The 27405-nt window shown below is 42.7% G+C and overlaps 1 protein-coding gene across 2 annotated transcripts in view; it reads left to right on the top strand.

Annotated features, from left to right (window-relative positions):
• Positions 1 to 27405, top strand: part of MAML2 (mastermind like transcriptional coactivator 2) — a 334486-nt gene that overhangs the window by 203434 nt on the left and 103647 nt on the right. The window lies entirely within an intron of this gene.

Here is a 27405-nt window from a genome sequence, read left to right as displayed (position 1 = left end):
TCTTCCCTCCCCCATGTTTGCGAACTGTTCCTCCATTTAGATAGTCCTCTTGCTCACAAAGGCTACAGTGGCTGCTTCTTCCTTTATTTACCACCCCAGCACCTGGTGGTTCCAGAGAGAACCCTGAGTGATGTTACAAGCTTTATCTTAGAGCTGGCTCTAAGAACGTCATGTCTGTGAATTCAATCTTCCCTCTGCTAGATAAAAGTCCCCTAGCATGTTGGGGGCACCATATGAAACCACAAATGCATGCAGACTATTAAGCATGTCTGGGGCAAATGGTAAATTGCCAGTCTCTTTATTCAACAAGAATTATTGAGTTCTTACTTGGTGCTAGACACTGCTTGAAGTGCTGGGGACACAGTGAACAACTAGACAATCTCCCTGACCTGGAGGAACTTGGCTGAGTGTAGAGATGGGCAGATGTGTAATTACCAGGAAAAAAAGACTAGAAATGTCTCTCAGGCACACCCAGCCCAGGTAAATTCTGATGACACCTTTGGGAGATCTGGTGGTTCCTGCCTTCAGGGGCTGCTTGGGAGCTGGCTACAACTGCAGTCAATGGCACTGGAGGAGTGGGAATCAAGAGAGAGAATGCTTAGAACAGTGAGGGCGATAATGAATCATGAGAGAGACCGAGATGGGCATCTCACTATCTTGGACCTCAGCTCTTCCTTGATTGTCCTGTGCACAAGTGTATCCAAGAGTAGAAGCCTAGACCCCCAGCACTGAATGGTTTTGAATGGATGGATGCCTACTGCCAGTCCATGGATCAGCTCAGGTCCCAGAAGTGGAATGGCATCATTCAGAAATTCTTGCTCATCAAGCCCATCAGTCAAGTGGGCATTAGCCCTGTTGTTCCAGTGCCAACACCATAAAGGGCATTCACTATGCATAATGCAGGTTTGCAGCTTATGTTTCCTCTGCCCTGGCCATGATTGTGGCTCACATTTCACTTACACGGGGCTTTCTGAGTACGAGACCGGGCATGTAAAGAACAAGATAATTGATCTTTTCCCTCCTGGCTGGAATCTGTGGTTGCATTCCCTCTAAACCGCACAGAATTCCGATTTGCTGCCTTAGATTTTACAGGGTCCTCTGTGAAAAATAAAAGAGTACAGGTGTGATGGTTTACTGCAGCCATGGAGATAGAATTTCTTATGACTGAATGACTTATATTTTCTCTGAAAAAAAAAAGCCTCATACACACACATACCCACACACCCACACACACCCCAGCCTGAAAGGTTTGCCTTCATCCTACCTCTGTTTATTAGGCCATTCTCTCCTTTGTCTGGTTTTCTCCCCTTCATTTCATGGCTATTCCACAGACTCACGTACAGGAGGACACTTAAGTAGACTTGAGGACTTTGTGTAATGCGAGTGGAAGGCAGAAGAGTTTTGAACAGTCCCTATGGAAAAAAACAAAAAAGGTCTTCTTCCCCTTTAGAAGGGAATCATGCCTTAGAAATTCAAAGAGATTATCTGCAAGTCAGGAGGCCAAGCATGGGTGTATCGACGTATCTGGAAAAACGTCTGGTTGATCTGTGCTGTCAGCCCAGGGCAACTCTACCAGGTTGGTTATCAGGGCAATTAAAATCGTTGTTAACAGGAATAGGGAATAGGCAAAATTAATAGTACCTTGGTTTCCCATCTCTTCCTTTGCAGTGTTTTGTCCTCTCTTCTTTATGTGGCCAAAAAGAATGTCTTGCTGTGGTGATGTGAAGGCCACCAGGACACTACCCCATTAATTACAACAATTATGTGTTAATACTGGATGAGTTCATTATGATTAACAAGGAACAGTTTGAGAAGCTGAAATTTAGATCTGAAGTAACATGAAAAATAGTATGATGCTTGTTTGGAACTTATTTATTAAAGGTTTATGCACATTGCCCCAAAGTATGTCTGTTAAATGCCTTTTGCCATCAGCTAATAATACACACTAGACAAATACAGATCTTTTCTTCCTGGTAACAGGGAATCAGGTCCGCATGTGTTAATGGCCTCCTCCATAATATGCAGTTCAATTCGTAATTGAACAAGTATTGACTATCTCCTATATATCAATGGAAACACACTGTAATGAATATTCTTGATATCCCTGGAAGTCTGCTTATTTCTAAGATCTGAGACCGCTCAGGCTCCCTTCCATTTTCAATGGAGGTAATTCTCTCGTGATCTGGGAAGCTCTTGGGAAGTGGGGCCATCCCAGGGAAAAAGAGAGGATTTGGATTCCCCGCAAGCTGATGTTGAGGAGTGAGGGCCTGATGGGCTCCAGCTTGAAAGAGATAGCTTCAAGAACCTTTCTTGCTCTCTCCTTCCAGAAATGGACTAGAGACCTGGACTAGCAACCAAATTATTCTTCACTCCCTCCTGACTCTGGCCGTCTTCAGATGGGTACTTATTCATTAGGAATGAATCTGGCTACCTGCCCGGGGGACTTCTCTTTCCACCATTTTTCCATCTTGTGGATTCAAAATCCCAACACTTGCCCTAGAATTACTGAGGGAAGCAAGATACTATCCCTTGAGCAATTTGGAAGAAAGAACTAAGTAAACACAGGGCTCTTTGTACTTTGTTTAACTTCATTCTTCAGTTTCTCCTTTGGTCTCCGAGGATCCAGATTCTCTAGGTCAGTGGTTTCCAAACCTCACTGATCATCATAATCACCCAGGGACCCTTTTAAACATACGGATTCTTGGGCCCCACTTGGCAGAGATTCTAATTTAGAAGGCCAGAGAGAGGAGGGGAATGAGGACAAAGATAAGGAAGAGAAAGGAGGAGACGTAAGTAGCTGAAAATTACTCACCCGGGCATCTTGCTCTGCAGCCCTACACAAATGTGATTTATTTTTTATTATTCATTTCAAAGAGTTAATGATATAATTATCCAAAAGCAATTAGATGCAGGGTGGAAACAAAGTGCTTAAGGGCCTGAGAGACAGGGTTATTGAAGAGGAGAATGAGGAGTAAAGCATCGCCAGCGTGTCATCTGTCTGAACCTGGGCTTTGGGCTTCACACCTAAGGTGTGATTCGGGACTCTGCTGGAGGCCCTGGGGACAGGAACTGATCACACAATTTCCCTCTCACTTCCAAAAGAAGCAGGCAGATACAGATCACTCCTGATCCTTCAGGTCTGCGGTGGTCATTGCGCCACCATCTCAGCCTCTATGGTTCACCTTAGCAGTTGCATCCTCATAGCTTGAGCATATGACAAATTTATTGATCACTCACAATTTTCTACTATTGTAGGCCTGAGGGACTCAGTCGTGAACAAATTTAGGGCCTATCTTCTCTCATGGAGCTTGCCTTCTGGTGGGAAGAGAGATACAAAAACTTCTACTCAAATAAGTAAAATCATTACAAATTATATAATAAGTGGTTTAAAGGAAACAAACAAGGTGCTGTGATAAAGGGTGTGTGTGGGGAAGAACAGAGCAATTAGAGGAAATATGGTAGCTCCAAGAAAGACAGAGCCAGGTGGTAGGTAGTGGCTGGCCTAGAAGAAGACACCTGGGTTCCAGACTCAGCTCTGGTAACTGTGTGCTATGTGAGAACTTCGAGTTGTTGAACCATGCCTGTATTAGTTTCCTATTTGTTGCTGTAACAAATTGCTGCAAATTGGTGGCTTAAAATTGAAAACACAAATTTATTACATTGCAATTCTGGAAGTCAGAAGTCCAAAATGGGTCTCAGTGGGCCAAAATCAATGTGTTGGCAGGGCTGCGTTCTTCCTGGAGGCTCCGGGGAGAATTTGTTCCCTGGTCTTTCCAGCTTCTACAGGCTGCTGTCATTTCTTGGTTCATGGCTCCCTTCCATCGTCAAAGCTAGCAGTGTAGCATCTTCAAATCTCACTCTGATTCTCCTGCCTCCCATTTTCACTTATAAGGACCCCTGTGATTACATTGAGTCCACTTGGATAATCCAGGGTAACCTCCCCATCTCAGATCCTTAACGAATCATACCTGCAAAGTCCCTTTTTCCATGTAAGGTAACATATTCAAAAGTCCTAGGGATTAAGATGTGGACATTTAATGGGGGGCCATTGTTCTGTCTACCACAATGCCATACCTGCCTTCCTTCCTCTTTATAATGAGAACACTATTACTGTCTAGACCCACCACACAGGGTTATTGTGAGAATCAAATATGGTAATGGGCATAGAAGTGCTTTTACAAGTTGTAAGAGTCAGTAGAGTTACAAGGAGTTCTATAATTATTTTAATATCGAGAAACTATGGGAGAGTTGAGATAAAAAGAAAAACATGGAATGAAACAATCGGAAAAAGGTACTAAAAGGAAAGATTAGAGGAAGAGGGTGTGTTTAGCTTGGAGGAAATGAATCGAAGAAGTAACTTTTTTGTTATCTTTGATTATGTAGAAATATTATGACAAGGATGCTTATGAGAAATACTCCTTCTACTAAAGAGCAAACAAGAGGCAGATTTTCCCATATCACTTCTTGACTCATTCTGTTCCTTCTCACCCTTCAAGATATAAATCAGACCCAGAAGATGGCTCCAACTCCATAATTGTGACTCTATCTCTCCATGTTGTTTTCTTTTAGACTTTTGCATGTCTTTCTCAGTTTAACAAACATTTATCAAAAAATTAGGATATGCTGGGCACTGTGTTAGGCCCTGGGAATTTAAAGATGAAAAAGACAGTCTTTGTTCTCAAGCAGCTTATAGCTTAGTGTGCTCTTCTAAAGCGCTCATCACCCACTGCCTTGAGTTAGAGTTATTTGTGTGCGTGCTTGCCTCCTCTACTAGAAGATGAACTCCCTGAACACAGACTCATTTATAACTCAGCGTTGCATCTGCTGTGGCCCAGGCCCAATGACTTAAAATTGCAGGTTTAACAGATGTTGGTTGAATTAAACAGAAGATAGATTCTTAGCCATCAAAATCATTTCTTGCCAGAATGAAAGAGGCTGTGGAAGTCTTTGATCTGTATATATTTAAGAAGAGAATAGTAGACTCTCTGGGATGGTTTGGAGTCACTTGTTAAAAGGCAGGGCCCTGGACCAAATTATTTCTTAGGTCCTGTCTGGGCTTATTATTATAGCTCCTATTGTTCCTTGGTTGCATGAGTGAGTTTGTTGTTGGTTAAATATGCTTTTTAAATATTTACTCATTGGGGTTGCTGTGGGCTTTCAGCGGATTACACAACATCTTTGTTCTAAGACTATTCTAGTCTAATCTAAGTAGAGAATGATGTATTGTCAAGGTAGTGATGGGGTAGATGCTTATGACTGCTTATTTACCCAATTCATCCTTGGTGCGGTACTCCGAAACTCCTTCTCTGCACAAGAGCTTGCTGAGAATGTTTCTGCAGCATGACAGGTACTAAGAACATCGAGGAGTCCAAGACCATGTCACTTTCTGAAGGCAATCCAATTATGGAAGGACAAGGATAGTCTTGTGCCCATGCCTTATCAACTTTTATACTTTTTGTTTCCCTTCTCCCCATCTTTGCTCATCACATTCACTTCCCTTGGAATGTCCTCCTCTCATATCTCCACTTATCCAAATTCCATCCATCTTGAATTGTCTCTGCTGGGTCCCACAAAAAGAGGTTGGGCTTTACCATTCTGGGCCAATGCGATTCATTCAGGTACCTGAACTAATGACGCTCAATTCGATTCACCATTTATTATTACTACTCATTAACTGCTTACTGACATCTTTGCCTTTGTTCTTTAAAAAAATGCAACTTAGCTCTTGTTTTGTTATTGTTATCTTAATGTGCTCTGTATTTTACTTCTCTATATCTTTCTTATGGTTACCGTAGTATCTTACACTTAGTAAGTATTCAGTATATCCATTATTGAGTGATCCCTTGGTAAACTGATCCTTGAACTCCTCTCTCTCTTTGCCACACATGTGAATCAGCACTGCATTCCCCTTAGGGGAGCACATTCAAGCTAGAGGAGTCATTTGTTTGGCAAAAGCCCTTTGGAAACCTGTTCCATTTTTTCACCTTCTTCCTCTCAATCCTGCAGAGAGTCTGAGCGCTCAGCTCCATATGTCCCAGTCGCTGAACACCAGAAAGCTTAGCAGTTGAGCACAAAGCCTGTCTCTAAATTACACACACAAGCCAGGACCTCCTACTTGACATGTTGTCAGACCAGGGTAGAACACCAACTCAGAAAAAGTACATTGTGCTACAGGCTGACTCTGTTTGGGTCCCACTACAATACAGGCGAGGCCAACTGAATCAGATTCTTCCGTGTTGCAATATGGCCCTTCTGCAGTTTGGGTTAGAATATCTGAGTAGTGTCTGTGTCATCTCTGGCCTGTCATCCCCAGAGGGTGAAACATATAGTCCCTTGGGTCCCTTTATGAACCCCTCCAGTGGCAAGGGACATGTACAAATACAAGTGTTTAGTGAGAGTCTGACTAGGAATAAAAAGCACATAGAATTTCAGGCAGAAGTGCATTATTCACTCTTAACAGCAGTGTAAATGGAGACAAAAAAGCACCACTCTGCCTCCAGCTAAGAAAGCACATATTAGTTACGGAAGCTTGCCGCCTCTTTGCTGCCTGTACTGCTACATCAGAATCCCAGTGGGTACCTGGCTTCCTAGCCCCAGCATGTCAGAGTCAGAAAGAGAGTTTACCAGCCTTTAGGACACTCTTCAGCCCCAGAGTCTGACTTGCATGATGGTACTGAGGTAGCTCTGTGGGTTCATCCAAGCCATTTTCTACAGGGCCCTATGCAAATTTTGCCCCAACAAACACTAAGACCCAGGACCTGAATGCTTGGTGCATTCCGCCTCTTAGTCACCCAGCTGGAGACCCTGGGGCTTGGAATAGTTGGAGGTGTGCTCCCCTCACTCAGGCATCTGCTCTGAGATCACGGCCTGACAGCAGTCTTTCTTGACCCACCCATTTAACACAATGCACTCTCTTCCCTTACTCTGCTTTCTGTTTCTTCAGAGCATTTATCACTTTCTGACCTTTTTTATTTACTCACCCATTGTTAGTCTCTCCCACTAGACTCCAGTGAGTTCTTAAAGGTAGAGACGTCTGCTGTTCACAACCAAATCTTACATGCGTAGGACAGAGCCTGACCATAGGTGCTCAATGTTTGTTGAATGATTATACTGAACAGATCCTGTAGGAGGTAACAGATGAGGCATATATATGCCAATTTAATTAACTTAATTAATTTAATTTCTGAGCCAAGACTACTTGGAGGATGAGTGATGTAAAAAAAAATTCAGCTCACACCACCAAACATTTACTATGCTCCCCTCTGCCTCACCACCTCTTCTCTCTGTATGAGATTCCCAGTCATGGCCTATGTCAACACGTGAACCTGCATGTCCTTTCCTGCCTCTGCTTTCCCTGATTCAGAACCTCAGCAGAAATATAACTCTGACAACCTGGGTTTCTAATGAGGCTTCACATCTGCTGTCTCTGCTTTGCTAGAGATCTTGGTCACTGTGCTTTTTATCTCAGCCAGCTCACCTCTTCCCGCCTCTGCCCTCCCCACTCCTGTTTACTTCTTTGCCAGTTGAGATTAGTTACTGGCTTTGTTCCACATTCCAGGTATACTTAATCCTAGCCATGGTAGCTCAACAGATGGGGCCTGAGCTCCTTCTGCTGACAAGGACACCTAAGTGGGCCCCTCAGATCTGCCATTTAACCGGCTCTCAGGGGAGTCCAATAAGGAGGGAGACAGTCCCACTTTTCAGTATTCACAATTCGCTTTCATGGCGGGAGCCTCTCTGTTTGATGAAACTTTAGATGCTACTTCTTTATTTCCAAAAGTATTTCAGGTTTTCCCATCAACACAGCCAACAATAGAAATCAACAGGAGTCTTGGGAGGGTGTGAGTATATGAGATCACAAACTATAGAAGCCAGAAGGGTGAGAGTGGGACTTGCAAAACCAGAGGTACTTGGGGTTGATTTGCATGAATTCATTTGAAACTGAGGTTCTGAGTGGGAAGGGAGAACGGTGACTCTCCATGCCAGAAGTTAGAATCTGGCCCCTCTACAGTGACTCCTCACCAAGAATCATGGTACATTTCTTAGTCCAAAATATCTTTTACCTTGTGGCAAAGTCTGTACCAGCAAGGAATGGTCCGGATTTCCCTTAGAAGGTATGATTCCTTTATTATTCTTTCAAAATCCTACAACTCTGGTGATGAGATGCCATTTCCTAGAGTGGGACTTCATGTAATGTTTTATTTTTACTGTTAATTTTTCCAAGAGGTATCTGTAACCACACCCTCTATGAGTGACTCTAAATACTTTCTCCCTGGGAATAAATGAAGCATTGTGTCCTTAGTTATACAACTGCCTTCATATGCTTGCAGTGGTTTCAAGATGTCAGCAGAGCTTACACATGTGTCGGACTCCCTCCCATTTTAGGGAGCCATGGAGCTAGGGAGAAAGGGGAGTCTGTGTTCCCTTGGGGCCAAACACCCTGGTTTTAAGCCTCCATTTTTTCTTTTTTCCATCGTTGATAACCATTTCAAATGCAAACCCTTAGAAAGAACACATTCTCTTTATTCAAACAACAGGGATGGGGAAACATTAGGAGCAGAGTAAAAGCTGTTCAGTGTGCCTGGATGACTCAGTCTAAAATAGTATTATAGCTTGGCAGCAAACGCACTTCAGGGAAGCTGGCGGGAGACTAAAATAAAAGTTAAATTGAGAGGGTAAATCATTTTATCAGGCTTAGGAGTTTTGCTTGATGTAATGAGATTCTCGATATAAAATGAGTTAATATGTCTGCCTAAGGGCATAGATATTTGAAGAAAGAATTTGAAAATACCAGCAGTCTGAAATAAAACAATGCAGAGCAGTGAAATTCTCCTCATATAAATTTTGGCACAATGTGTTTCTTTTTGAACAGCATGATTAAATGTGAGTATCCCTTGCTTGTCATTAAGAAGGAAAAAAAAAACCCTACAAAATGTTTTTTTCTTGTAAAGACTTTCCATTATGTTCTATTTTCCTCCTCTTCCTCTTTCTCATTTATCTTCTAGAAAAACTATGCTTATTTTTGCACTGCAAAATGCAAACTGAATTCAGATTGTTCATAAAAGATGAGGCCAAACATATTTCAGCATTCTTGCCTATTGCTGTCTGATTTTCCATGACTCAAACACAGACTGGGCCCATAGTGCAGAGGGCAGATCCTCTGTGGACAAACCACAGAGGGAAATCACAGCATTTCTTCTTAGCAATTGACCCAGTGGCTTTTACACTTTCTCTCTTGGCTTCCCCTTTTCCAGTTCTTTCAGAGTCTACTTTCCATTCAGCTAGGTATGTTACTCAAGCCTTGGAAATGTATCACCAGTTATTCCCTTGAACTAATAAAATTATGGAAGGAAAGGATAGATGACTAATGCATAGATATCAAACACATGATCATGGAGAGTGAAGCTGAGGCAAGAGTGGAAGGTCAGAGTCCTCCGCTCCTGCCTAGAAAGCAAAATCACAGAGGGGAGAGAAGTGTATGAGAACAATCTCCTTTTGGTTCTGCAGATGGCTTCTATATCCTCTTAGCACTTTATAAACTGTAATGGTCTCAGCGCATATACCAGTGGTGACATCTGAGGTAGGTCAAGGTGCGTACCCAACAGCTCAGGCTTTATAGTCCAGCTGCCTGCAGCAGAGGGGAGGGGATGTACACAGGTTCTGAACCCTGCTATCACTCCAGGGCCATAAAGTGCCAGGCCCAAGGCCAGTCTCTCAAAATGGACACTGCTTCAGGTCATGCTGCATACCACATAACACGGCCATAGAGTTCTGAAGAGAAACCAAAGCTTCAGGCTGTCTTTGGCAACAGCCTGAGTCTCATTTCATCTTTATCACCTTCCTTAGGGCCTGGCCAAGCCTGGTCACTGTGTCATTGTTTGCTCGGTTTTGTTGTCCAGAAATAGCTGTGATATGTATAGAGTGCTCTTTGCGATGGAAGCATCCATTGCTGCTTCCGTTTCCATTTCAAAAACTTGTTTATTTTCACCATTTAGTTTATCTTTTCCAACTGATATGTTGATGTTTCTCTCTGGCCTTCCATGTGGCATAGGGATCTGCTTGTTTAACAAGTAGCATTTTAAGCACTCAAGGAAGAGCCCTGTGATAGGTGGTTGTTGCTATAGCAACCCTTTTTTTAAGGAAAAAAAAATACTAGCCTTGCAAATGGACACATAAGAAATCGTAAGAAATTAAATTTTCTTCCTCAGAGAAGAATGGAGCTAAAATGCTAAAGGTTCTCTCAGCCTCATGAAAAGATTCGTATGAACAATCTCCACACTTTGGATTGGGCATAGCAAGCTGTGGGCTCTGAATGCCCAGAATAATGTTTCAGTGTGAAAATCAAACAGTTCTATTCTTTTTTAAAGCATTTCTTTAATTTTGGAGGAGATGGCCAACATGTGGGACGGTGTCACTGTCAAGCACCTAGAGGTTATGCGTATGCAGTGTCTTACTTTAAAACCTCACATTCATATCTTTGAATGTGTCCCACCAATAAAGATGTGCTATTTCCTTTTCAGAGCTGTGGTCTTAGCAACTTGATGTCAGCTTTTGCAGCTCTCACAGCAGGGAAATTCAGGTGAATTCCAAACTGTGACTAGAGAGATCTGAGTGGAGTTAAAAGGAGTCAAACAATAGAAGAGAAGCACACTCACACAGACACAGGCACACAGACCGACTGTGTGCAAAGATAAATTGCATCTGCTACGCCCGCGTTAGTTCTTGTCATAAAGCAATGAATTTGCGAGGAATAGGTAAAGGTCAATGGGAGAGAGAAAAAAATCTCTCTTTCTACTGCCAAAAGTAATAAAGAAAAAGAAAAAGGCATTTGTGACACTAGATATCATGGAGGAAAAAAAGAATGTTACTAAATGATATTGAAAGTTTAAAAATATGATGAGAAGCAAAAGCAGGAAATGAAATGATGTGTGCTTGCTAGGTGAACACAGATAAAATGGGGACTAGTCTGGATTGATGCAGAGATGGATCAAGGGTTGGTGGATTGTTCTCTCCCTCCTCTTCCCCCTATTTTCTGACTATTTTTCTTTGATGGAGAAAATGATAGGCTTGATAATACATGATGATAGGCATGCAAAGATCAAACTTCATTAGATCCTTCTTATTCAGTAGCATGAAACTGTCTGGTCAAAAGCAATTCCCATATGTGACCTTAATTTAACAAATGATTAGATCCAATCTTGGTGCTTTGAACTATCTTTGGTTATCAACATCAAGAAGGATACCATTTTAAGTAGGCTTTTAGTATCCTTAGATTTCCTGAAAATCCGTGCTACTGGAATTTTCACTGAAAGTCTTTCTTGGGGTACTTTTTTGTTCCCCCAACAGGATTTTCCCATATACCCTTTTTCATTTGGACACAAAACCCAACCAAAAGAACACCTGGGTGTAACACTTCTGCTTTCTCAATGATACCTATGTTTCTTGTGGCCTGGCTTTCCTCATCTCTTGGCTGACTTCAAATGCATGCTGAAGTTCCTGTTACACACAATCTATTTAACTTCTCCAGAAGAAACAGGCTAACTATGCGCCTTCCATCCAGTTTTTGAACAAGGGATTGCAGCCTCACTGCATCCCTTACTGGGATAGAGAAGAGGAGAAAATATTGGAGGAAAAGAATGAGATAAATTAAAAGAATTAGGCAAGATGACAGAATCATCTATTCAAAAATGTTTAACTATGTACCTACAAAATACGAAGTATTGTACTAGTTGATGTGAAGGATCTAAAAAATGCTATGGCAGACTTCTACCCTGTAACTTCCTTTAGCTGCTATCCTATCTCTCGTTAGTTTTGGGGGAAAATAATCTGCCCACCTTTTTTCCCCCTTTGTGACCTCCCATTTCATCCTCAACACAGTGTATTTTGGCATCTTTCCCCAACCGCCATCAAATGCCAGATGCGATAGATAGATATAGCTCTGCTCTTATTCCAGGTGACCTGTGCATCTACCTGATGAGGTTGTTCACTCCCTCCCTGAGGCTCTCTTCTCTCCTTCAGCTGTTTCATCCCCCTCACTTTATTCTTCTTCTCCTCAATTCTTACATTTTGGTGTTCCTCCGCGTTCCATTCCCATCCCTTTTCTCTTCTTACTCCTCACTCTCTGTTTGAACACTCACAGCCACATTCATTCCTTCAACTAATACTTATGTGCATTTCTACCCAACCTAAGTAGACAGCCAAAAGCTCTCTCCAGATGTATGAGCCTGAAGATCTAGCTTGCAAGGGACATCTCCATTCACATGCCCCGCAACATCTCAAATTCAACATATCCGAACTTGACTCTATCATTTGCCCATCATGAAACATGCTGCTCTCTCTATATTCTTTTTCTCAGCGAGTAGCTCCATCATCTACCCAGTCACTTATCCATAAATCTGGATTTGGTCCTAATTCCTTTCTCTCTCTCACATTTCCCATATGGAACTAATCACAAAAGTCATTTGGTTTCTGCTTCCTAAGTTCTTTCCCATCATTTCCAATTCCACTGCCACCACCTTAGCTCAAGTCCAGTTCTCACTCTCTTACTGAGTGCTGAGACATGCTCACTGGTCTTCTGGCTTAAGCTATCCTATCTCTAATCCACTCTCAAATATTTGGCTGTTAGAGTATTTTTTCTAAAATACATTAAATATCATGCCACTTTCCTGATTAAAATCCTTTGATGCCTATGCATGGTCTTCATAATTAAGCCTGCATTCCTCTGCATGGCATCTAAGCCAGAGAGGCCTTCTCCTGCATCCAGTGAGCCTCACCTCTCACCCACTCCTCCTAGGCCTGCTTCACTTTCAGCCTTGCCTGTGATGCACAGTTCCCTGAGGACCTCCTTGTCACTGTAGTGCTTCCCTGGTATAATCCCCTAGCATGAAATGCAAGTTTCCTCCAGTGAATGCATTTCATAAAGAGCATGGATTTGCATAGCCAGGCATATCTGGTTCACTTACCAGCTGGGCAACCTTGATCAAGTTGCTTAAACTTTTGTAGCCTCATTCTCCTCATCTATAAAATAAGTTTTATTATATCTCCTCTAAAGGTTATTGTAAGGATTTAATAGTAATAATAATAAGAGCTGGTATTATTGCGCACTTTCTGTGTATCAAGGACTGTTTTAAGTACTCTGTATGTATTCATTTAATCTTTGCATCAACTTTATGATATGAGTGTAATTATTATACATATTTTACAGATGAGAAAATTGAGGTACAGAAATTAGGTAACTTGCCCATGGTCACACTGCTTGTAATCAGGGAAGCTGGGGTTTAATAAGATAATACATAGGAAGTGCGTTCTATTGAGTAGTCACTTAATGAATGCTGTTTGCTCCACCTAAACACTCAACTAAGTCTTGTGAGAGAACCCAGAAGACTAAATTAAAAAATAGCTGGCAGTGTGCCCGATGTCCCGCAGATCTGTCTCTTGCTTCACCAGTGTTTGGACGGAATAGACCCAGGGATGCCCCTCCTTCCAGCCGCCAGCCACCCTCACCTCTTTTCCAGCCACAACCATCAGAACCATCTTCTCAGCCGTCCTCTACCCCAGGGACCAGACAACATCATTTTTTGAGCTTAGCTCATATTTGCCAATCAACCATGAGCTCCCAGATTCGTCAGAATTACTCCACTAAGGTGGAGGCTGCCATCAACCGCCTGGTGAACATGCATCTGCGGATGTCTTCACCTGCCTCTCCGGGATTCTATTTCGACTGCAAGGATGTGGCCTCAGAGGGTGTGGGCCACTTCTTCCATGAGTTGGCTGAGGATAAATGTGAGGGTGTCGAGTGTCTCTTGAAGATCAAAACCAGCGCTCTGGCTGTGCCTTCTTCCAGGACGTGCAGAAGCTGTCCCCAGATGAGTGGGGTAAAACCCTGGATGTGGTAGAAGCCGCCATAGTCCTGGGAAGAACTTGCACCAGGCCCTTTTGGATCTGCATGCCCTTGGTTCTGCGGGTGCAGCCCCTCATCTCTGTGACTTCCTCAAGAGCCACTTCCTAGATGAGGAGGTGAAACTCATCATGAAGATGGGCGACCACCTGACCTCCTCAGGCTGGCGGCCCCAGGTTGCACTGGGCATTTATCTTTTCATCAGACGACTTAAGTGTGACTAGGAGCCTCTGGCACCCAGCAGCCTTTGAGGGCCCCCTCTGCATGCCCTGGTGTCAGGGCTTCTGCCTGGGCCTCTCTCTGCAGCCACTAGGCAGCTTTTTAACTACCCTGGAGCCCTCTCCCAAGCCGTGGAACAAATGGAAATGATAAAACTTTCTGCATCAAAATAATAATAATAATAAATAGAAAAGAACTAGTACTTATTAAGACTTATTATGTGCTGTATTTTGAGTACAGACCTTACATTATAGCATATGAGGCTCACTACAACTACTGAGTCGGAACTATTCTCTTCATTACACAGAGGAGGAAACTGAGGCTCAGAGAGGAGAAGTAAACTACCTAAAGCCTCTCATCTCCCTAGAGGACAGAGCCAGGACTTACATCCAGCCCTCTGCTGCCAAAGCTCAGGCTCTTGACCACTACAATATGTTGCCTCAGAAGAGGTTAGAAGACACAAAACAGTGTTTCCAATCTTGCTGGAAAAGGTATAGTAACAGTTATAAGCCCAAAGTATTAAATACACAAGGAAAGCAAACGATGGATAGAGTGGCTTACTGGGGCACAAAATAACAGAATAGTCATCACAATTAGGCTCTGAGAAGGAGTGAGTTTTGAGCTGCGATTTGAGGATAGTGAAGAAAATGTACTGGTCAAAGAAAAAGATCCTCTTTGAGATCGGAATAGCATGTACAGAGACCTGACAAATGCAGAGACCTGGTCATGGATAAGGAAGTATTTTATCCTCTAGAACTCTAAAAGGTGGATATGAGATATTAATTGTGAGGCACGTCCAGCAAAGGAATGTATGTTTTGGGGTGGGGGGGCCAAAGTCCCAGTGGTATCAATCCTGCTGACATCTTGGATTAAAAGCGATTTACAAGGTTGCAGTTGGTGAGCTTTCTCAGTTTAAATGTGTCCTGCATTGTGTCTAAAAGGCAAATGAAATAAACAGCAGCAATATTTTTGAGGATTAGGAGCTTCCTGAGTTAAGACTGTGCTTTTAATATTTTAAGCAGACCCAAGCAACAGAGTAAACAGTTTTCTCTGTGGAATGGTGCAAAGTGAGCTCTTTTACTTGTCTGATTATGTCGTGACCATTCATAATGGGGTAGACAGTTCATTGTCATTAAGGAGCAGTCCGTTAGCAGTTAACCCAAAAGACCCAGGTTAGCATCTTCTGCTCTCGTTTTTTTTAAGATGATGAATGTTGATTTATCGCGAAATGAATTCATAGAAAGGAACTGTAACATATTCCTGTTTAAAGATAAATTGAAGAAGAATGTAAGCATGTACTGGAAAATAGTGTTTCTCATCATATGGCTGAAGGCCCTCTGCCAGCCTACTGCTTTGACACAGAGAAATACCCTTGAGTCACGATTTTAACTCGTTTAAAGTTTTATTTTCCAATATGGGTGGATTGTTTTCCCTCTTCAAAGAATATGGCCACACATGAAGAATTGGAATCTGTCAGGTGGAGAATTCATCTCAGTCATATAATTACTGGGCTGAACAAGTTAGATCAAAGTGAGGGCATTGTATTACTATAGGACATTGCTTCAAAGAGTAGTTAAACTGCAAACAATATAAAGGCTTTCTTGTCCCTCATTTAATGTCATTTAAATCATCAAGAATCATTTCCCATAAATGTATGGCAAATAGTGGAATTTTAATTCCTGCTTGAAAAAGTCTGCTTTCAGACCTTCATGGAAAGCAAAGGAACTTTTCTATCTGCTGTTATAAATTCTCATTTCTGGGCATGAAAGCCTTAAATTGCCTGGAGTGTAGGTTTTGGTTTTGTTTTTTTTCAATTATAACCAAATATCTCTGTAAACCTCTTCATGTTTCATAGAGCTAGTTAAGCAATTTCCCCTTAGATGTGTCTTTGATGTGAAAATAAACATAGACTGGAGTGAAAGCTGAGGTGCTCTCTAAAAGAGTATCTGTCTGTATGGTTGCTAGTTACTCAGGCTAACATCAGACCAGAGAAAACACACATCAACACTCTATATCAAACCTAGATACAGTTGCTATAAGAAAAATATTTCTTCAAAAGTTTCAAAAGAATGATGACATCAATGCCAAGAACATCAAAGGAGTTGTTTGTTGCTTTCAGGTACTTTGCCAAACTACCTTCTAAATGCTGCTTAACATTCCTTTGTAATGGAGTTAAGGATGAGCCTGAAATTGCAGGGACCTCTTAAAAGGTCTGCTCATCCCGCCTCTGTCTCCAGGTGATTGCATCCAAACCAGTTAACGCGTTGTAGACCTGGGTTGTCTAAACGTGATTCAGATGGGAGTTTTTTCAGAATGTTCTTGTGTGTCGAGGGGAGACTTGGTGGAGATAGAATCTCTGGACCTCCCCTGGGTATGTCATGTAGAGATATGCGAAGACAATGGAAACCCTGTTCGAGTGGCGCTGTCGTGGCACAGCAGCTCTCATTCTTAATTCATAATGCTCTTCTTTCATAAAGGCTGTGGAAGAGCTGGGTTAATGACCACACGTGGAAAGTTGAAAGAGAAACCAAAATAAATGTGCGCATTTAGCCTCTACTCAGCTTTTCAATTTTAATCAATCAAGAAAAATGTGCATTTACCTTATGAAAACTTTAATTTGAATGTCATTATTGGCTTTATTACATCTTTGTTTTAATTTCGAGACTTGTTTTTTGCAAGTAACAGAAACCCTTTAAAGTATCTTGAGCAAAAAACAAAAAGAAGTGGGGGGAGGCAATTTATTGAAAAGTTACTGGATGTCTCAATTACAGGAAATATAATTGGAGTGTCTCTGTCTCTTGACTCTCTCATCCTCCCTCCCTTCCTCTCTCTCTCCCTCTCTTCCTCTCTCCCACTCTCCTTCCTACTTCCTCCCACCCTCCCTCTCTCTCCTTCAATGTGGTTTCTCATCCTGGTTTTTCCCTGTGCATCACTTTCATTCTCCTATCTCTGTAGACTTGCTTTCTCTGTCTGTCACTGTACACGGCTGAAAATGACTCCCAATACAGGCGGTGCTACACATCTCTCATTTCAAGTGCACAGAGACTGCTGAGAAGGTCTTGTTTCAATTCCTGATCACTAGAAAAGCATTTAATTGGTTCATCTTGAATCAAATGTCCACTTTGATCCAGTCTGCTTGAGCTGGGGGAAATGGGATGTCTCAAGATCAGAAGCCCTCGACCATGAGATGTGGGGTCAGATTCTCAGAGAAGGGTGGTTAGCAAGGGCAGACATATTGGATAACATGTTCATTTCAGTCTTAACTATATAGATAATATATGTTCTATACAGAAAAATTAGAAAACACAGATATATGAGCAAAAAAAGCCCCATCATCTCACCACCAGAAAGTACTTCAGCATCTTGAAGTGTTTCCTTCTAGATATCTTTATTTGCTTTAAGCAATCTTTTTGATCTCATATCTGTTTGGGTGACACTAAAGACGAGTTACAGGGGTCAACAAGACAGATATGGCTCAAGCTTCCCTCTCTAAGGCTTATTTTGTAACATGGGAGACAGACTTAAAAATTGGAAGTAAATTAATAAAAATATTTAGAAATTTTAATAAGTACTGTAAAGGAAACAGTCAAGACTGTGGGATGGAAAAGGACAATGAGAACATATTTTAGACAGGTGGTCACTGAAAATCTCTGCTAGGGTCACATTAAGGTGAGCCTTAAGGAGCTAGCCATGATAAGAGTGGGAAGATTTAGAGGAAGCCAAGAGTTTTGCAGTTAGAGGGAACAGTATATGCAAAAGATCCGAAGCTGAAATCACCTTTTGTGTTTTGGGAATTTATAAACAAAATAATATAGCAGAAGCTTGGGTATAAGAAGGAGGTCCCTTTTGTTGCTATGTGGAGAACACACTGGGATGGAGGAGGCTATGTGGAGAACAGATTGGGGTGGGAAGAGGCAAAATGTAGGGTCAGATTCTCAGAGTGTAGTTGAAGGATGCTTGGTAGCTCACTGTGAATAAAGCAGAGGGGCCTGAAGAGGAATGAAGGGTGTAATCTGAGAGAAAGAGGCTGGGAAGGATAAGGACCTTTAATACCTATTTAAGATAGATAAGCCGCTGAAGATGAAAGAGAAATGCTGCCAGGGAGTTAGGGGTGACTGTGTTTTATATTATTTTACAGAAAGGTGGGAGCTTTTTAGTAGCCATGTTCAAACCCAGGGTTGTCTAATTAATAGACAACCCTGGGATGGTATTAGAGCGGTCACTCTGCCGTCTGGGTTTTCCTGGTATTCAGACTGGCCAACATCTAGGAATGAGTCCATTCTCACCAGCGTATGAAAAGGACAGAACATCCATGCTTTCCCTGTCTCTCTAATACCTCCCAGTTCTGCCCCACTGCCCAGCAGCTCTGCAATTGGACCGAGAGTTGCTAAGAATCAGCCCTATGGTTTATAAAAGAGGTGTGGTTCATGGCCAATGGCAGAGAATCATATTCGCCTCATAAACTGACTCATCTAATGTTCCCAGACCACTGACTGCCCAATAAGTCAAATCATCAGCCAGTCAGTGAGCGCGTTCCTAGGCTAGTGCTGGATTGGGCTTAAGGGAGTACATGCGATACATAAGGTACTCTCTCTTCCACTGACTTCTTGGAATCATACTAAACTGAAAAACTCACAGACCTGGATTAATTACCCGAAACAATATCAGACAGAAAGTGCTAAAATCATTAAAGCAGAAAGAAAGAATATGAGGGAAAGCAGGAGGGCAAGGCCTCACAGAGGAGCTGGACCTTGAGCTAGGCCCCTTCGAATGAAAGCTTTCCAGATTGTGCCCTCTAGCTAAGGGAGAGAGAGAAGCCACTTGATTAATGATACTTAATCCATTGTACATTCTGCTGAGGAAGACATTTAGAGATTTCAAGAGAATTGCCAACATTTTAGACATAGTATTTACTTTGGATTCACTTCGAAATATTTTGGGCAAAAAGTGAGTCATGATTAAAGCATTTCATGCACAAAGCAGTTGAGTTTTTCAGGCTTTTCTAGAATATACTGTTCATTTTTCTGTTAAATGCAGAGGGTCCATCTCTGAAAGGTGGCCCCTGTAGGCTCCTGCCTTCTGACGATTACAGCAACTAGTCAGGGTGACTAAGGATATAGTCATCAGGATAATCACACTGGTTATCACTGAGTGAATCTGGAGTGAGATTGTGTAAGGTAGTAGACAATATAGGAAAATAATTCTACTGTGAACTTTCTAATTAAATTTAAACATTCCCCTGTTAAAACTTGTTGGACAGCAAGTTTTGTTTGTACTGTCACTAGCAATCTATCAGAATCTCATAAGCCATCATGTTCATTTGCATATGTGGAGGCCCTCTCTTGGAAGGGGGAGAGAGATTCCTTCCTTATCTTTCCCAGGCAGAGTCCGCTCCCCTCTACAGCTGTAATCCCATGCGCAGTTCTGCCAAGGAACCATCACCTTGTTTTGTTACTTCTGCTTTGTTTCCAGACAGACTAGTAAATTCCTTTTCATTTGTTTGTTTTTGTCGGTTCTAGCATTTATTGAGAACTATGTTTTAAGACCAATTTTCCAGGCTCTTTATGTGCTTTAACCCCTTGGTCCTCACAATAAACCTGTGACATAGACAGTCTCATAGAATATATATTTGGTGCTAAATAATTATCTGTGGAATGAAAGAGTAAACAAATTCCACTTTACAGATGAGGAAAAGCCCATTTTTTATCTTCATTTTTCCTTTGTGTAGCACATTCCTGGCACATCACACTCAGGATGACAGCAGGAAGTGTCACACAGGCTCAGGTTCAAGTTCTTCCTCTTACTGAAAATGAGCTACAAGTAATGGAGCATTGCTCTGAGCTGGGGACCCTGCTGGTGCTTCACATGCATGGTTCTAATCCCCACCCAAGTCCCATCAGACAGGGGAGGTAAGTGACTGATTCAAGCTTAAATAGGAGGAGAGCAGCGTTTTATTAGCAGCTGAATTCCATGCTCTTTCAGGATCCCACAGCCCTCCATTTACCTTGATAAAATAGGATGTCTACCTCTCCATGGTGTTGTTGCACTGGTTCTTTTCCCTCAGTGAATGTTCTGTTGGTTGATGATAAACTTGGAACATTCGCCAAGGGGAAGAGATGGAAGTGTCCCAACTGAGAAAATGCTGTAATGAAAAACCCTTTCTCAGCACTGTAATGATGAGTGTGTTTCTGAGGCAAATTCTAACTCTTCTACAAGTCAGCCATTGAAGGTAAGAAAAGGGGGAGATATTTAAAAAAGGTTGAGGGGCCGGCCCGGTGGCATAGCAGTTAAGTTCACACACTCCACTTCGGCTTCTCAGGGTTCACACGTTCAGATCCCAGGTGCAGACCTATGCACCACTTATCAAGCCATGCTGTGGCAGGTGTCCACATATAAAATAGAGGAAGATGGGCACAGACGTTAGCTCAGAGCCGATCTTCTTCAGCAAAAAAGAGGAGGATTGGCAGCAGATGTTAGCTCAAGGCTAATCTTCGTCAAAAAAAAAAAAATTGAGTAGGGGTGATCTTAATATTTAGTGTCTTTAGAAGGACAGTGTGGTGATGGGTTAGCATTTAGTGTCTTTAGAAGGACAGTGTGGTGACAGGTTTTCTCTACAAAGATCCTGAATTTGTGGCGCTCTTGCTTCTATATGAAACTTTACCTTGAGTTTCATAAAGAATAGTTATTTTATTCACTAAAGTGGTCACATTTCTGAGAGTCCAAACCTTATGGAACAAATTTTCCAGATAGATCGAACATGCCTTCCCTGCTAGCTTCCACCAAAAAAAAACACAAAGTTCACACTTTTCTTGAAGGATTAACAGTGAAAGTTACTGAAAATCATACAGAAAATGTGCCCTGACTTCCTTGCGGCTCCAGCGCTTCCCCTCACGTAGGGCATGGGCTCAACATGGAGCTTAGAATTGCATCCCAGCTTTGGAATCTTTTCAAGAGGCTCCACACCACCTTGAGTCCATCACAAAGCTTCACGCGCCCCTTCGCTTCTGGTTCACATGGATGACAACGTGGTTCCAGTTCTCAAGTCTTCACATTCGTCTGACCTCAGGGTTCAGAAGAAGATGATCACTCAAGCAAAGCTCTAGTGGCACCATTTAATTGCTCGTGAATTGGATATGAAAGTGTTCCCCACAGTCACATCCTTCTTTTTACTATTGTTTTACTACTCAATAGTTAGAAGGATCCAGCTTCCTAAGTCTCGTAGTCAGCCAACAAACTATTTGAACACCTGCAATGTGCCCAGCATTGTGGTGGGTCCTGAAAGGAACCCAGTCGAGTATAAGACACACTGCCCACCCTCCAAGACCTTAAAATCCATTTGGGCAAACCTACTGACTCTACGGACATAAAACAATACCTCGCAATACCGGGAAGCAGTAGAGGGAAGCTCAGAGCTCTACAAGGCCCAAATGAGAAGTCAGAGCTTCCTGATGTCTTCAGCGAAAGCCTGAAAACCACATCCAGTTTGTTTGGGACCAGGAGAGCCAGGGAAGATTCACTTCCACCTCCAAGTACTTTGATGAGCTGGAATTTACTGTTCCAGGATCCTAAACATTTTTACTTCAAGAATCAAATCAAGAGCCGTAAATTATTTGGGAGGGTTAGTCTCTTTCCAATTTTATCTATCCCCGACTTTATCTCTAATCAGCCAAGAGTAAAATGGCCTGAGGAAAGTTTACAGATGATGGGACCAAGATATTCCCTTGAGTATCTAGGCAGTGGTAAATTTGGTTCTTGTGTTTATGCCTTGTTGAGAAAAACAGAAATCGACTTGGGGAAAAAATGTGACCTATGGACTGAATTGTTACCTTTGTGTGGCATATTCCCTGTTTCTAGGGCAGCACAGGAGACAAAGAATGCATTTATTTTGTGGAAAGGGATAGGGGCAGTGGAAGAAACAGAAACCAGAGGATTGTGCAATAATGGTGTTTTTAAACCCCTCCAGGAAGTTTATGTTTCGAGTCCTTTGGAAGAGTAAAGCACAGCTGTTTAAAAAGGACACTTTACCGAGGACCTCCAGCCCCAGTTCCACTGTGTGCTGGATTTTCCTCGTCCATAGGCGCCTGGGCACCTCCATCTGCAGTCCTCAGGTCAGGCAGGCCACTGTGTCTGGACCCGGCCCCGGGCAGGCCTCCGCCTTCCCCTAGGAGAGACCGCAGGCCTCAAATAGCATCGAGGTGCTCAAATAGAAGAATCAGAACAAGGACGAGAGTGAAAAGAAATAGTTTGCTGGATCTCAGCAGAGGAAAGTACAGTGATTCCTGTGTAGTATGCAAACCAGACTGGACTTGCTGGGTTGAAATCATTCCCCAAAGAAGCCCTCTCCTTGGAAGGCTAGTGAAAGGGTGATGTTATACGCATAATCTCACAAATTAAACAGAGCAAGTTTGGGGTACAGATTTATGGTACCAAACAAAAAATGCTTCTCAGGCCATCTAAGTAATGGAAAAAGTGTAAACATTGAAAGGTAGGGCTCCTTTGAAGCCTTTACATCCTGCCACTCGCTTAATCGTCTGCTACCTTCCCTCATGCCAGGGACGATTGGATAGGGTAGGGTTCAGAACTCTCCCTGGTTGCTCAGTAAATCTTTGTGACTGACCAAGTGACCCTTTGTCTCTTCCCTTTCTTATATTGGAGCCATAAGGGTGATGTCCTGAGCTTGCACCGTCAACCTCCCACCAATGATGTCACCATTCTCTCCCCGCCATCCATCCCCATGAGTCCCCAGTGCCAGCACCCTTGCCCTCTACATGCAATATGTCTTCATTCCGTTACCCTTTGGTCTTGGCTTTCTGTGTTCACTGTGTCCAGAACAGCGTCAGTATGTTGCAAGTTGAAGGGCGAAAAGAAGGTGAGCAATGTGGTTCCTGATTAAGAGCCAGGACTTTAGAAGCAGACCGACCTGGGTTGGCATCCTGCCTCCATATCATTTGCTGTGTAATCTTAATGTCAGGAGCCACAATTTCTCACTTACAAAATGAGCATCAGAATACACGTGCAGAGAGCTCTGAGAAGATTAAATCAGACTCTACACAACTCTTATTTCAAGAGTACCTGTCTTAAAGTAAGCATTCAGCACATAGTTATTAGGTGTGAGCCTTCTGTGGGCCTTAGGCACTCTTGCTTTTGAGGGCCCTTTCTTCCTTAATAAATTTTAAAAATTGTATTTTATGACTGTGTTGGCATAAAGATAAATATATCACTATTATATATTAAAACATTTCTTCAACCCAGAAGTTCATTTTTTCTTCTGTTCTAAAATAAATTAAAACATTTTTGTGGGCCCCTAAGACTCCTGTGGGTCCTGGGCACGGTGCCTGCTGTGCCTTTTGGGTAAGTCAGCCCTCGGTGAGAGATTTGTTTTGGAGATTTTTCCCTCTCCACTGTTAATGTTATTAACTGCTTTCTGGAAGTTGCTGGACCCTCTGGCCCTCAGGATATACACTGCCCTTATACTTCTCTCTTCCCCATCCCATCTCCCCAGCCACTTATAAGATTTGCATTGGGAAGCTTCCAACTCACACAGTCCAGCCCTGCTCCTTCTCAATTTAAACCCAGGTCGTCATGCCCTATCGTTCCCCTGGTTGAGTCTCATTCCCCTAAGACTATTCTTGGCCTGGTAAAGTGACGTTGAATTTTCTAATAAACTATTTCTCACTGAGGTATTAATGATTAACTGTGTTCCTCCTCTACTCCTTCTAGACTATTTGCATTTTATCATGGAACTTTTAGAAACTCTGTACCATACTTCAAAACCATGTATCTATCTGATAGAGAAATTTTAGTCCAGCAAAGGAAATACTTCAAAGTAAAGGTTGAACTTTGAGAATCACTTAGATTGTATTGTGCCAGTAGCTTGGTGCCTACTGCCTCTGTGCATTCCGTGGACCTTGGTGACGAGACTTTGATTAGAAGCTTCTACAAGACAGGACACAGACTGTCCCCCAGATTCTCTCGGTAAAGTATCGTGTCCGATGGAGTCCTAGTGGAATCTCTTTGACCCATGGGGCTGTCCGACTAAGGGGGACTTTTGTTCCCCATCTCAAGTCATCCCTCCAGCTCTGCTTGGTCGTGACCTTGCACACTGTCCAGATGCCTGAAACCAATTCACACTCCCTCAGTGTCTGTTATTTTCTGAGTTTGGGCAGGAAAGTGTTCTCAGAGATGATCCTGTTTATAAAGGAGGGAACTATGGCCCATAGAAGTGGAATAACTTGCCTGATATAGCCAAGCATGTTAACGCCGGACTCAGGACTAGATCTCTGGCCTCCTGGATCCCTGGGTGTGGGGCCCACTCACCACTCTCAGGGCCTGGGGAGCCATTTACTACACAGCACAGGCTGGGAGTGGGAGGCTTGGTCTCATTCCCAGCTTTCTCACTTACTATTCGTGTGACCTTAAAAAGTTACTTGATCTCCAAACCTCGGTTTTCTCATCTGTCAAAGGTGGGGGCGATGAGTAGGAAATAGTATCAACCTCAAAGTTGTTGTGAGGATTCTTAGAGTTGCTGTGAGAAAAATGAGATTTGTCGTACAGAGGGCTTAGCACAATGAGCAGCATGCACCCCTTCAGTGAATGACTGTTGTTGTTGTTGTTACTGTTCGTATCACTACTACCCCAGCCATTGCTAATTCTGTTGCTGCCTCTACCATCCTGGTGGCTTAGAGAAAGTGCTAGAGCCGCTTACTGGAGGAGTATGTCCTGCACTGCCCAGGGAGTGACCAGAACAATGGGAGAATCTGGCAGAACAGGTTTTTTTCAAAGCAGGGGAAAATAAATGAAAGGTGATAACCCAAACCTGGAAGAAGAATGTATTCCTTTGTTTGTTCTTTACTAATTGTGAAAGAACCTTCCACATGTAATTTATATGAAATAAATCAGCATGGCCTCTCTTGAGGTGACACGTCCAAACCTCTTTGGTCTGTGTTCTTCCTGACCCCCTGAGGACAGACGGTGGCAACTTGGAGTTTCTGCCAACTGTTGTGGTGGCTGGCAGGGGTCTGTAATAATGTTGCCTACATCAGTGAGGAGACAAGGTCAGGAGTCTGGAAGCATGCAGAGGCGGCAGAGATGAGGGTGGGGGGCTTCACACTCAGGTACAAAGTGTACCCTCTCCCTTGCTGCACATTGCTCATCGCTGAATGTGAAGTCTCATGGGATTTAGTTAGGCGTCTTGGTTAACAGCAGCCCAACTCATATTAGCTTAAGTAAAAAAGGGAAATTTATGATAAAGATTCCACCATGTGTCGAGGAAGACAAGGAGAGACATAGAGCTGAGCTGTGATTGAAATCAGGCCCTTCAATGCCATCAACACTTGTGTCTCTCCTCTCTGCTTCATTCTTCTCTCTTTCTACAGACTAACTTTGTCTGTGACTCCGGTTGACATATGGAATGAGAGCTCACAAGATTTGTAAATCACTGTGCAGCCACCCAAAGAGGGCTTGGTCTCATTTTCTCCAATCCCAGAATTCGCATGGAAGGGACTGACTGGCCCAGCTTGGGTCAGGTTCCCTTCTCTGATTACCACTTCACAACAGGAAAAGGTAGAAAGCGGTTATCCAACATGGCACATCCACCATAACTATATACCAGCTGTGAGTGGGCAAAACCACAGATAAGGGATTATTGAAATGGGTATGGATAAGCTACAGGACAAGAAACATATCATTCACATTGGGGCCTGTGCTGCATCCTGGCCATTCCCAGATTCCTCATCATTTTACCAGAGATCCACGATGGCTCTGTGCTTACTGTCCCCCGCCCCTTGGTGCTGGGTGTACCCTAGCCCTAAACAAGCCGATTCCAGCATATCATGGAAATCACACAGGCTTTAGAACTATGCAGACCTTGAGTTAAAGCTCAGGTCTACCACTTACTAGCTGTGTGACACTGGGCAAGTTACTTAGCCTCTCTGAGCCTTGGTTTCTTATCTATAAATGATACATGTCTAATGGGGTTGTTGTAAGGAAAATAAAGTAACCGTATTTAAAATACTTGGTATATAATAGATGCTCAGTTACGTTAATGTCGTTTTCTTAATTAGGTTACCTAGAAATCTTGAGGAGGGTGGTGGAATGGTGGTAAGTGGAAAGGGAAGAAAAGAGGAATGATAGAATTTTCTATCGGGGAAGCATCTTTCTGCCTCAGGTGTTTTACAATTACCCTGAGCAAACATTAAATGATGTAAGTGGGTCAGCTGCACTTCGATAGAGAGAGCCTCTCATTTTAGAGGCAAATCAACAAGGATCTCAAGATCAAAGAGGGATGTTTTATGTTTCTTTTTAATTTATTGATGTGACTGTATGATCCTGAAAACTTGCTCCATAATTTCTGAAGTTCGTATAGAACAATCTAATCAGTAAGTTAGTGAACGATGTCCTTTAACGTTTTGCTGTTACTGTTGCTATTTAGAGAGGTGCTCCCCTTTGAGAATATAGTAAGCCATACTTTTTATATAAACTGTAATTGAATTCTTACTAGAACGAGCACTGTGCGAAACGTTCACATGCATTGTCTCATTTCTTCCTAGGAGTTAAATGCTGTTGTCCCCATTTTCTGGATGAGGAAATTGAGGCTCAGAGAAGTAAAGTGCCATGGCCACTTAGCACTCAGTGACAGAATTGGAATTTGAGCTCAGCTTAGCCAGCTCCCAGTGCCTGCGTGCTTAACCACTGTGCATTACTGCCTCTCCACACCTGGTTTTGGTTACAAGATTGAGAGACAGGCAACATAATAAGTGAATCCCCAGGAAAATCTACACTTAGAGTGTCTCATTTGATCAGAGATAATCTCACGGCTTCTGTGTGCCCACACAGTTACTACATGGGCTGAATACAAAGCCGCAGAATTACGGAGAGAAAAATAGATGAACAACAGATAGAACATCTCCTTGGACACGACAACTATTCTAATTACTTCCCTAGAGGATAATAGTGAAGGGGTTGAATCTGTAAAAAGAGAAACTGGAAATTGTGTCCTAGCTTTAGACTCTTCCGTGTTTCCCCATCGTGATCAGAATCGTGCTCGGTCTAGTCGTCTGAGGCTGTGTGGGGTTGTGTGTGCATGCATATGGAATATTTTGGCCTGCTCCAGAAAACAACACCACTTTGGTTATTGATTGTAGATATTAATAACACCTGATGATCAATGAGGGCTTCTTCATCCATCAGCCTAGGTACCAATCATGGGAACCACTCTGATCTCTAACCACTGGTTGACCTGCTCCTCCAGGACTATTTTATTTTGTTCTGTTTGTGCTACTGTGGGTTTC

The sequence above is a fragment of the Equus caballus genome, chromosome 7, assembly GCF_041296265.1.
Source record: "Equus caballus isolate H_3958 breed thoroughbred chromosome 7, TB-T2T, whole genome shotgun sequence".
NCBI classification, from domain to species: domain Eukaryota; kingdom Metazoa; phylum Chordata; class Mammalia; order Perissodactyla; family Equidae; genus Equus; species Equus caballus.
Note: the sequence above shows the minus strand (reverse complement) of the source record. Positions and strands in the feature narration are given on the sequence as shown.